We start from the raw sequence: 11,280 nt of genomic DNA on the forward strand, positions 1-11,280 counted from the left end.
AAAAATTGCATCTGTTTCACAATGGACTCAAGTTTACCCTCTGGTTAACATTTTAATTACAGTATATCCTTTAAAAATTCATTCAAAATGAAAAAAAAAAAAAAAAAGGAAGGCTATTGTTCCAAAAGGAATCCACTATTTTAGTTTACAGCCATAAAAACCCTTCTGTAATGGAAATTGTGCTCTTGTTCAGCAACAAGTGAAGGAAAAGAAGATTCTGCCCTTTTGAAGTTCTGAGGGATGTGGGGTATACAAGTTAAAGTGGCTAAACTGGATGCACTTTTGTAGTAATACTGCAAGGACTGAATTGGTCTTCCAGATGTCATGGCGTTAGTGCCTGCATCAGTTCTAGATCTTGAGGAAGCTGTCCTAGGACCCTGTCACCATGGCCCTAACATCATTGGTTATGCCCTGGCAGCTGATGCAGTTGTCGTGTCCAGCCAGGACTCCTGTCCTGTCTGCTTTGAGGGCATCCCAGATGTTGTAGTTGAAGTCATAGTACCCCAGCAATGAGGAGGCATCCACTCTTGGAGGATACAGAGTTGATCTCACAGAGCATGTTATGGTGAGAGTATGTCATGAGCTCCTGATCCTCACAGAGGTCGAACAGTCTGCAGGTAGCATAGTCTGAACTGGTGGCAAATATGTTGCCATTTGGAAAGAAACAGATGGCACTGAAGTCAGATTCATGGCCAGTGAACTTCTGCCAGTGCATGCCTCCTCGCACATCCCAGAGTTTGTACAAAGCCTCACAAGCACCCAACCTGATGTCAAGAGGGAAATAGAGAGTCATGACATCCTCAGTGTGGACCTTTACTAGGTCTCACAGAGTGCAGATAGTGTATTTAGAGCTGGTAACGATATGATTATCATCCAGGAAGTGGCCACTGGACAAGTAACCTGTGTGTACAGCCAGCTCACAGCTCACATGCACATTCCCCTCATTTACAGATTATAAATGGAGCAATTGTCCAGGCCCCTGCAGGACACATAGTTCCCAGAAGGGGCAAATGCACAGGTCATGACCCAGGAGCCATGCTGTGAAATGGCATGGATCTTGGTGGTGCAGCTGCCATCCTATAAGACACTCACTAGAAGCCTGGAATCTGTACCCCAATGCATAGCAAAAATCTTGGCCAAGTGCCCCCTCAGTGTGCTCCTAGTGCATGTTTGGGTTCTTTCCATTGGGTCAACGTTGCTTTTGATCTGAGAGACAGCTGTACCTGGATGCTTTTCTAGCATCTCAAATCCGGTCTTTGGAGTTGCTCGGCCTCTTGCAGTAACTGGTCAAGTTCACTCAACTCTGGTCTTAGTTCTTGTCAGTGTCACCTCAAAGGCTCTGGGATCTTAACTCAGAAATGCTTTCTGTCTGGTGTCCAATATATATAAAATAGTCTTGGGGCCCCAGATCCTGGCCAGTCATGCCCACATGGCTGCCTCTGATCTGGGGATGTCACCTCTGGCTTCCACTGTGCGTTCAGGACTCTAGGTCAGTCCAGCCATGGAGGTTGCTTCTTTCTGACCCCAACACTGCAGACTCCGCTAGTGCCTCCCTCCATACCCTCAGAGGCCTCCAGCCATCAGGATGGGCATGGCAGGACCTGCCACAACTTCTGTATTGCACTTTTTTTGTGTGTATAAATCCTTCACATCTGTGACAGTTTGAATTATTTATGAATCCCCAAAAGAGAAAGATTATGTCTGTAAACTAATCTATTCCTCTAAGTGTGAAACTCTTGGAAGGTATTAAATTCAAAGGTCTTAAATTAACTAGATAAAATCATTTTAGGGCTTTTGATTTGACCATACCAGTAGGGCATTACTTAGGTTGAGTCCCTGTGTACTTCGTGGGCTGATACGAATGGAAACTCGCTGTCAAAGAGACATGGGAAGAGAGAGAGATTTGTCATGTTTGATCCTGGGTCCCCAGGGAAAGATGAGCCATTCACCTGATAGTTTTCAGCTGAAGAGAGCAGAGAAGTTGAGCAGCTGAGAAGACCCAGAAAGAAATGAACCCTATGCCAGAAACTGATATAGGAAGCCCTGTGAGATCAGGAAGAGATGACCCACCAACTTGCTTCAACACATGGCAACTGCCTTTGCTAAGAAAGTACCTCTTCTGGTACCTTGAGTCAGACTTTCCATAGCCTTGTAACTGTAAGCTTTTACCCCAAATAAATATCCTTTATAAAAGCCAATAGATTTCTGCTACCTTGCATCAGCACCCCTTTGTCAGACTAATACAACATCCTTAGTTGAGCTTATTCCAAGGTAGTGATTCCCCTAGTTCCTATGGTAAACAGACTTTTTCTTTATTTTTCCTCAGATTGTTAGTTACTAGTGTATAAAAACTAATTATTTTGCATATCAACTTGTACCTGCCAGTTTCCTGAAACCATTTATTAGCTTTAATAGCTTTGTTGTGGATTTTTCAGGATTTTCTGAACGTAGGATCATATCATCCATAAAAAGGAAAGATTAACTTCTTTTCAAATTTGAATGCCTTTATTTCTTTTTCTTACTGATTTGCTCTGGCTAGAACAGTGAATAATAGTGGTGAATTACAGTGGTGACAGTGCACATCCTTGTCTTGTTGAACATCTTAGTTGGAAAGTTTTTGTTCTCTAACCACTGAGTATAATGTTTTCTCTGGGTTTTTCATATGTGCCCTCCATTATGTTGAGGAATTTTCCTCCTATTCCAAGTTTTTAAAGTGTTTCTTATCAAGAAGGGGTACTGAATTTTGTCATAGCCCTTTCAACTTTATTTCAGATGATTATGTTTTCCCCCTTTATTCTATTAACATGATTTATTATATTAATTTATTTCCTTATGTTGATCCACACTTGCATTTTTAGATAAATCCCATTTATTCATGGTGTATAATTCTTTTAGTAAACTCTTGGACTCAATATGCTAGTATTTTATTGAGGAGTTTTGCATCTATATTCATAAGGAATATTGTTCTATTATATTATTTCCTTGTGGTATCTTCATCTGGCTTTGGTATGAGAGTGATTTTGGTCTCATGAAATGAGTTAGGGAATATTCCCTCCACTTCAAATCTTTGGAAAAAGTTGAGCAGGATTAGTATTAATTTTCCTAGGAATGTTTAGTGAAATTCACCTGTGAACTCATCTGGTCCTGGGCTTTCCTTTGTTAGAAGGTTTAAGATTGCCAATTCAGACTCTTGACTTGTTATTGGTCTTTTGACATCATCTATTTCCTCTTCATCAGTGTAGGTAGTTTGTGTGCTTCTGGAGATTTATCCATTTTATCTAGGTTATCTAATTTATTGATGTACAGTTGTTCATAAAATCCTTTTATAATCCTTTTTATTTTTGTGGGATAAACACTCATGCCCCTCCACACACCCCTTGGATTTCTGGTTTTCCAAAGAAACTAATTTTGGTTTCATGGATTCTCTCAAATGTATTTTTATTCTATTCTTCATTTATTTCTGCTTTAATCTTTATTATGTCCTTCCTTCTCACATTGAATTTAGTTTGTTCTTCTTTTCCTAGGATCTCCAGTTATGAGGTTAGATACCCAATTTTGGATCTTTCTTCTTATATAATGTAAGAACTTAGTGTTATCTCACTACTGCCTTTGCTGCATCCCATAAGTTTTAGTAGGTTGCATTTTCAATTTTATTTGCCTCAAGATATTTTCTAATTTTCCTTATGATCTTTAAATATATTTGAATATTACTTATGATGGTTAGGCTAAGGTGTCAACTCTGCCAGATAATTGTGCCCAGTTCTTTGGTCAAGCACTCACTTAATTGCAATACAAAGACAACTGTGGGCATTAGTCATCAGTGAGTTTACTGTATAGATGGCTGATTACATCTACAATCAACCAGGGAGATTGCCATCAGCAATGAATGACATTTTATCCAATCAGTCGAATGCCTTAAAAGGGGAAGTGAGGGTGGGGGACAAGATGGCATCTGAGTGAGTATACCTCATAATCTCTCCTGCAAAGAAGTGGCTGGGTGGGGTTGGAGTCCTGCCAGAGCAGGTTGTTTTGGGGGCTTGCAGGGCAGGAGGTGTCTGGACATTGATTTGGAGAGACAGTGACAGAAGTGGTGCTTGCTAGAGGTAGAATTTTGGGTTTCTGACCTAGAGATCAGAACTTGTGGGCGGGATCCTTCCCCCTAGCGCTGGCAGCTGCAGCGTTCCCTGAAAACTGTTGGTTGTGCAGCGGCATTACCAAGCCCTCTGTTTCCCAGATTTGTGGTTCCAGTGTCTGTGTCCCCTAAGCCCCCATAGCCCATGTTCCCCAGATGCATATACCTTGAGTCCCCAATATCCCGGACTTCCCATTCCCTGAATCCAGCACTCACTCCCTGAGGTCCTTGATTGCCCTAGCCCTCCAGTTTTGGACTGACTCTGTGAGTGAGAGAGATTTGGTGGCAGATGCAGAGGGGCTAGGTGAGTGGGTTCAACTTTCTGGTCCCACCCCCTATTTTTTGTTTTTTTTTAACTTGGAGTAGCATACCGGCTGGCTTGCGGAGAGCCTGGGAAGAAGGGAGAGGCAAATCTGCTGAAAAAAAAACAATTTACCTAAATGCCTTGGGGTAGGAAACTTGGTTTGGGAGAAGGAGGAGTCAGAATATCAATTAGCCCTCCCCTAGCACACTTAAGGGAGAAGGACCTTAGGACATGCTTTTCAAGCTTCCAGTAGTGTACTTGGGGTTCCTGGTGAGGTGCAGATGCTCTCTCACTGGTAATAAAGAGTCACTGTCTTCTGTTTTGAGTTGGTCCACCAAGGACCCACTTGAATCTATAATTGGACCCCTCATGCAGCTTTCCTGCTGCCCTGGGAGAGAGGGAAGTGAGGAAGAGAAAAAGGGGGAAGGTCAGTTTCCTAAGAGCTTTATTTAAAGGAAAAGATGATTCCTACCTTGAAACTTTGTTTTTTTGTTGTTGTTGTTATTGGTTTGTCTTCTGTGTTTTCCTTCTTCTTTACCTCTCAAAGGTCATTTTTCTTTTCTTTTTTTTCTTTTCTTTTCCTTTATCTTGCTTGCTTCCCACCTCTTTTTTGTTCCCCCCCTTTTTCTTTTTCTTCCTTTCTCTTCTTTTTTATTTTATTTTATTTTATATGAGGTGCTGTAAGGAGCACTTCACATTTTCTGTGTTTCCTCATCCTCCATTTCCTCTTTTCAGTGTGCATTGATTTTGGCAACCAACACTATCCCCTTTTCTCCACATCTTTCTATACTCCATCATTTATTATTTCTCTTATATTCCACCTCTCTTTGTTTGAACTCCAAATTTTCTGATTTTTATTTCTAATACTTTTGTTCTGTTTTCTGTCTTTTATTCACTATTTATATTATAGTCTTTCTTCTCTCTTTCCCTCTCTTCTGAAAACACTAGCCTTTTAATTAATACTATATTCCCTCTCATATTCAGTTGACTGTCTCATTATAGGTACTCTACTTTACTTACTGTTATAACTCTACACAGCTTGCATGAGTCTAATATCCATTCTCCTAGATCTCACATGGTTCCTCTGTTAACAGTTACTATCAATACTACTATTAAACATTTTCTTTTCTTCCTCATTTTGCTTTCCCTGGCCCTAATATTTTCCTTCAAGTGAACTTAGCCAGCAACAAGAAAACAGAATAAGAAAAACCAAGTGACAAAGAGAAGACATAACATGTATGCAAAAAACAAACAAACAAACAAACAAAAAACTAATAAAACACCAAGACTAGACAAAGAAGCAAAGGAACTGATTAAACCCATCAAGATAAAATGATGACCAGACAGCAATGAAAAACTACAAGCCAAACCAATAATCAGGAAAACATGATCCAATCCAATGAACAAACTAAAAACCAGGAAGAAGAGCAGAACATTGAACAAGTAATTAAAGCTCTCAAAGCATATATTAGTGACCAATTTGATGAAGTGAAGGAAGAGATTAAGAATATGAAGAAAACACTTGGAGAGAATACAGAAGAAATTGCAATCATACACAAAAAGATAGCAGATATGATGGTGAGGAACAGCACAATTCAAGAAATAAAAAATACACTCTCAGCAAATAACAGCAGATTAGAAGAAGCAAAGGAGAGAATTAGTGATGGGGAAGACAGTATATCTGAAATCAAACAGATAGTAGAACTGATTGATAAAAGATAGAAAATCCAGCTGGGACTTAGGAACCTGAATGACAATGCAAAATGTGCAAACATATGCATTATAGTCATCCCAGAAGGAGAAGAGAAGGGAAAGGGGACTGAGGGAGTGTTGGAGGAAAAAATGACTGAAAACTTCCCAAATCTAATGAGGGAGATGGATGTACATGTCCAGGAAGCACAACACACCCAAACAGCATAAATCCCAACAGGCCTTCCCCAGGACATATACTTGTCAAATTATCCAATGCTCAAGAAAAAGAGAAAATTCTAAAAGCAGCAAGAGAAAAGAATTCATTATATACAAAGGAGGCTCCATAAGACTAAGTGCTGATCTCTCATCTGAAACCATTGAGGCAAGAAGGCGGTGCTATGACATAGTCAAGGTACTAAAAGAAAAAAATTTCAAACCAAGAATACTCTATCAAGCTAAGCTAATATTCATATATATGATGGAGAGTTCAAAGTATTCATGGATAAACAGAAACTAAGAGAGTATGCCAACAAGAATCCTGCCCTTCAAGAAATACTACTAATGGAAGTTCTGCAGGAAGAAAGGAAAAAATAGGAGAGGCAGAGTTGGAGAAGAGTGTAAGAGCAACTAAAAAGACAAAAGGAGAAAAAAAAAATGAAACAATATGACAAACACAAATCCAAAGAAAATTTGGCTAATATAAATAATTCCTTGAAAGTAATAACACTGAATGACAATGGATTAAACTCACCTGTGAAAAGACTCAGACTGGAAGATTGGATATGGAAATAGGACCCATCTATATGCTGTCTACAAGAAACACATCTTAGACCCAGGGATTCAAGGAGGTTGAAAGAGAATGGCAGAAAACAATTTTAGAAGCAAACAAGAACCAAAAAAGGGCAGGAGTAGCTATATTAATATCAGACAAAATAGACTTTAAATGCAAAACAATTGTGAGAGACTAAGATGGACACTATATATTAGTGAAAGGGACAATCTTTCAAGAAGAATGAAAAATCATAAACATTTATGCTCCCAACAAGGGCACTTCCAAATACATGAAGCAAACACTAGAAAAACTAAGTGAAAGAATAGATGCCTCTACAATTATAGTGGGGGACTTTAATACACCACTATCAACTTTGGACAGAACATCTCAAAAGAGAATCAATAAAGAAACAAAAACTTTGAACAGTATATTAGAGGAGCTGGACCTAATAGACATATACAGAACATTGCGCACAAATACAGCAGGATATACATTTTTCTCAGATGCACATGGATCATTCTCCAAGATAGACCCTATGTTATGCCACAGAGAAAGTCTCAATGAATTCAGAAAGATTGAAATCATACAAAAAAATTTCTCTGACCACAGTGGAGTGAAGCTGGAACTCTGCAAGGGCCAGAGGCCCAGATTTCACACCAAGATGTGGAAATTAAAAACACACTCTTAGAAAAACAGTGTATCAAGGAGGAAATCTCAAAAGATATCAATAACTACCTTGAAACTAATGAAAATGATAACACAACATATCAAAACTTATGGGATAAAGAAAAAAGGTACTGAGAGGGAAATTTATTAGTCATAAATTCATACATCAAAAAAAGAAGAAAGAGCTAAAATTGAAGAACTAACTGCACACTCGGAGGAATTAGTAAAAAACAACAATGTAACCCCAAAGGAGAAGAAAGAAAGAAATAACAAAGATAAGAACAGAACTAAATGAAATAGAAAATAAGAAACCACTTGGGAAAAAAAATGACCTGGTTCTCTGAGAAGATCAATAAAATTGACAAACCCTTAGCTAGACTAACAAAGAAAAAAGAGAGAAAATACAAATACACAAAATAAGAAATGAGAAAGGAGATATCACCACTGACCCCACAGAAATAAAGACTATCATAAGAGGATACTTTGAAAAACTATATTCTAACAAGAAGAACAATTTAGAGGAAATGGATAAATTCCTAGAAACACATAAGCTGCCTACATTGAAGAAAGAAGAAATTGATGATCTCAACAAACCAATCACAAGTAAAGAGATAGAATCAATTATTAAAAACCTCCTAACCAAGAAGAGCCCTGGGCTGGATGGCTTCACAGGTGAATTCTACCAAACATTCCAGAAAGAGCTAACATCATTTTTTTTGCTGAAACTCTTCCCAAAAAATCGAAACAGAAGGAACATTGCCTAACTCACTCTATGATGCCAACATTACCCTAGTACCAAAGCCAAAGACATCACATAAAGGAAAATTACAGACCAATCTCTCTAATGAACCTCGACATGAAAAACCTCAACAAAATACTTGCTAATCAAGTTCAACAACACATTAAACAAATTATACACCATGACCAAGTGGGATTCATTCCTGGTATGCAAGGATGGTTCAAAATAAGAAAATCAATTAATGTAGTACACCATACAAACAGATTGAAGGAAAAAAATGACATGATCATATCTGTAGATGCAGAAAAAGCATTTGACAAAATACAGCACCCTTTCTTGATAAAACACTGCAAAAGATCACAATAGAAGGAAATTTTCTGAACATGATAAAGGGTATATATGAAAAACCCACAGCTAACATCATTTACAATGATGAAATCCTAAAATCTTTCCCTGTAAGATCAGGAACAAGACAAGGATGCCCACTATCGCCCCTTCTATTTAACGTTGTCTTAAAAGTACTTGCTGGAGCACTGAGGAAAGAACCAGATATAAAAGGCATTCACATTGAAAAGGAAGAAGTCAAAATTTCATTATTTGCAGGTGACATGATCCTATACATAAAAAACCCTGAGAAGTCTACAAGAAAGCATCTAGAACTCATAAATGAGTTCAGTAAAATCATAGGCTATAAGATCAATGCACAATAATCTGTAGCATGTCTGTACACCAATAATGAGCAATCTTAGGAGGAAATCATGAAACAAATACCATTTACAATAGTAAAATAAAAAATCAAATACCTAGTGTGGGCAAGCTGCCAACGCCTTGTTAGCTGTAGGGAAACCTCTCTAACTATAAGGCCTTTGGGGTTCCACCCAAGAGATGGCACCGAGGCATGCAGTGGACATGCCCAGGCATGCCCGGGTATGTTCCTTGGAAATCTGCCTCCCCCCAAAACTAGAGCACATGAACCAATCAGCCTCACTAAATTAGCATAGCCAATAAGCTGCTTGCATGTTGCCTCATGGTCTATAAAAGCTACTACACTTCCTCAATAAATCAGACCTGTACCACCAGCCTGCGTCTCCAGAGTGGTTACTGTGTGTTGTCTTGCTCTGTTTGTCCTTACCTCCTCGGGAGCGGAGCTGCTGGATGGCACTGCAGCATCTGGCTCCTGCACAGGGACCTGAAAACCCCTGAGACAATATCAGCGAGCTATCAAGTGCAGCTCGGCTTTGCAGTTGGTAAGTGACCCTCGGAATGGGTAATCTTTCCTCCTCTGAGAAGGCTCCACAAGCATGCGCCCTACATGCCCTTTTGGCAAGTAGGCACATCAAAATTTCTGAAAAGGAACTTAATCAATATTGGGACCTTGTTGTTCATTTTTTAACCCCTGGCTCTCCACAACCACTCTATGGGATCCCGCCACATGGGTGAAACTGCTTAAGCATGTGCGCTTAGCTGAAGTCCATGAAGGAAAAACCTTTCCTCTGGGCCTTGTTCCTGCTCTCTTAACCATTCATACTTGCCTTATGGGTGCTTCGCTAGATGTACCTTCCCCAATTCCGCTTTCCATCATGCCCGCAACTCCTTCTACCCCTGCGCCTTCTTACGTACCACCTGACCGTGACCATTGCTCAAAGATATATCCCAAAGCCCCAACTGCTCCCCCTCTGAAACTTCCCCTCTCTCATCCTGACACCTGCTACCAACCTTTCTCAACAAAACCCCCCTACTAACGGCCCTCCGCAGGAAGCCATTGCTCCACAGGCTCCAGCAGAAGCTGCTGGCCACGAGATTGTTGCCCGCCTTCCGAAAAGGAGGAGGACCTAATCACCTTTGCTTCGGCAGCGACCAACCGCTCCTCTTCTTCAACACCTCCCCTTTCCCTTCCTACACAACCCCCACCCCCCTCCTCTTCCTCCTCTAGAGCTCCACACTGCGGTCTTTGCCCTTTTCTTTCTGACCCTAGAACCGTTCCCCCCCTCCTTCCCTTGCACCTGCCATTTTCTCTTCCTCTTCTACTTCCTCTTCTGGTTCAGCAGCCATCTTGGCTAACCCATCCATCACTGTCCCTCCTCCCACCCCTTCCCCTGCACACCTTTACCTGGTGAACTTCAGTCCTACCGATCATGCCCCCTACAACTGGTACCCTTGGGATCACAAAACTATTTCTAACCTTCGCAAAGCCATTCAAGAAGATGGCCTTAATAGTCCATATGCTCAGATGTTAATGGATTATCTGTCCCTTGAACACAATTGCGCTACTGATTGGAAGAACTTTGCGCATGCCATTCTGACTCCTGGTGATTATATCACCTGGAAAGCTTTGTACAATGACAAAGCAGAGAAAACAGGCACGTGCAACCTTACCAACGGCATAAGGGCCCTCCCCCCTGATGCTTTAAAAGGGGAGGGGCAATGGGCTCTTCCAACAGTCCAAGCTGCATGTCCAGCGCCCTACTTTGATCAGTGCCTCACCATTGCTAAAATTGCTTTTCAAAAACTCAACCCTCAGGGAAACCTATTCACCTCTCCAAACTTCTTCAGGGTCCCAACGAGCCCTTTTCCGACTATTATAGTTGAGTGAAGGAGGCTGTTGATAGAAAAGTTTCCCATTCTGCTGCTGCTGATGCTTTATTAAAAGACCTTCTTTGGGAAGGTACCAATACCGAGTATCGACAAACAATTACGCCTATTCGTAATAAAAGCCCCGACGACTGGGTCCTTGCTTGCAGAGACATTGGGTCTCATTCCGCTTCTGCTATGGCAGCTGCAACTAATACCGCTTCTGTCCTAGCCGCTGCCTTAGCTGATCATTTGTGCATCCAGCCACCTCACAAAACCTACTACAGGTGCTGCAAGCCTGGTCATTTCACCAAGGACTGAACTCTCGTGATTACTACTAAGCCACAAAATGTCCCCCCCTCAGTCTGCCCAAGATGTAGGAAAGGACTTCATTGGAAGAAAGA

The 11,280-nt window shown here is 40.6% G+C and overlaps 1 pseudogene; it reads right to left on the reverse strand.

The window, feature by feature from the left end:
* Window positions 1–348: 348 nt before the first annotated feature.
* LOC101426644 (guanine nucleotide-binding protein G(I)/G(S)/G(T) subunit beta-1 pseudogene) lies at window positions 349–1,023 on the reverse strand (annotated as a pseudogene).
* Between the last annotated feature and the right edge of the window lie 10,257 nt (window positions 1,024–11,280).

This window comes from Dasypus novemcinctus, chromosome 4, assembly GCF_030445035.2.
Source record: "Dasypus novemcinctus isolate mDasNov1 chromosome 4, mDasNov1.1.hap2, whole genome shotgun sequence".
Lineage (NCBI taxonomy): Eukaryota > Metazoa > Chordata > Mammalia > Cingulata > Dasypodidae > Dasypus > Dasypus novemcinctus.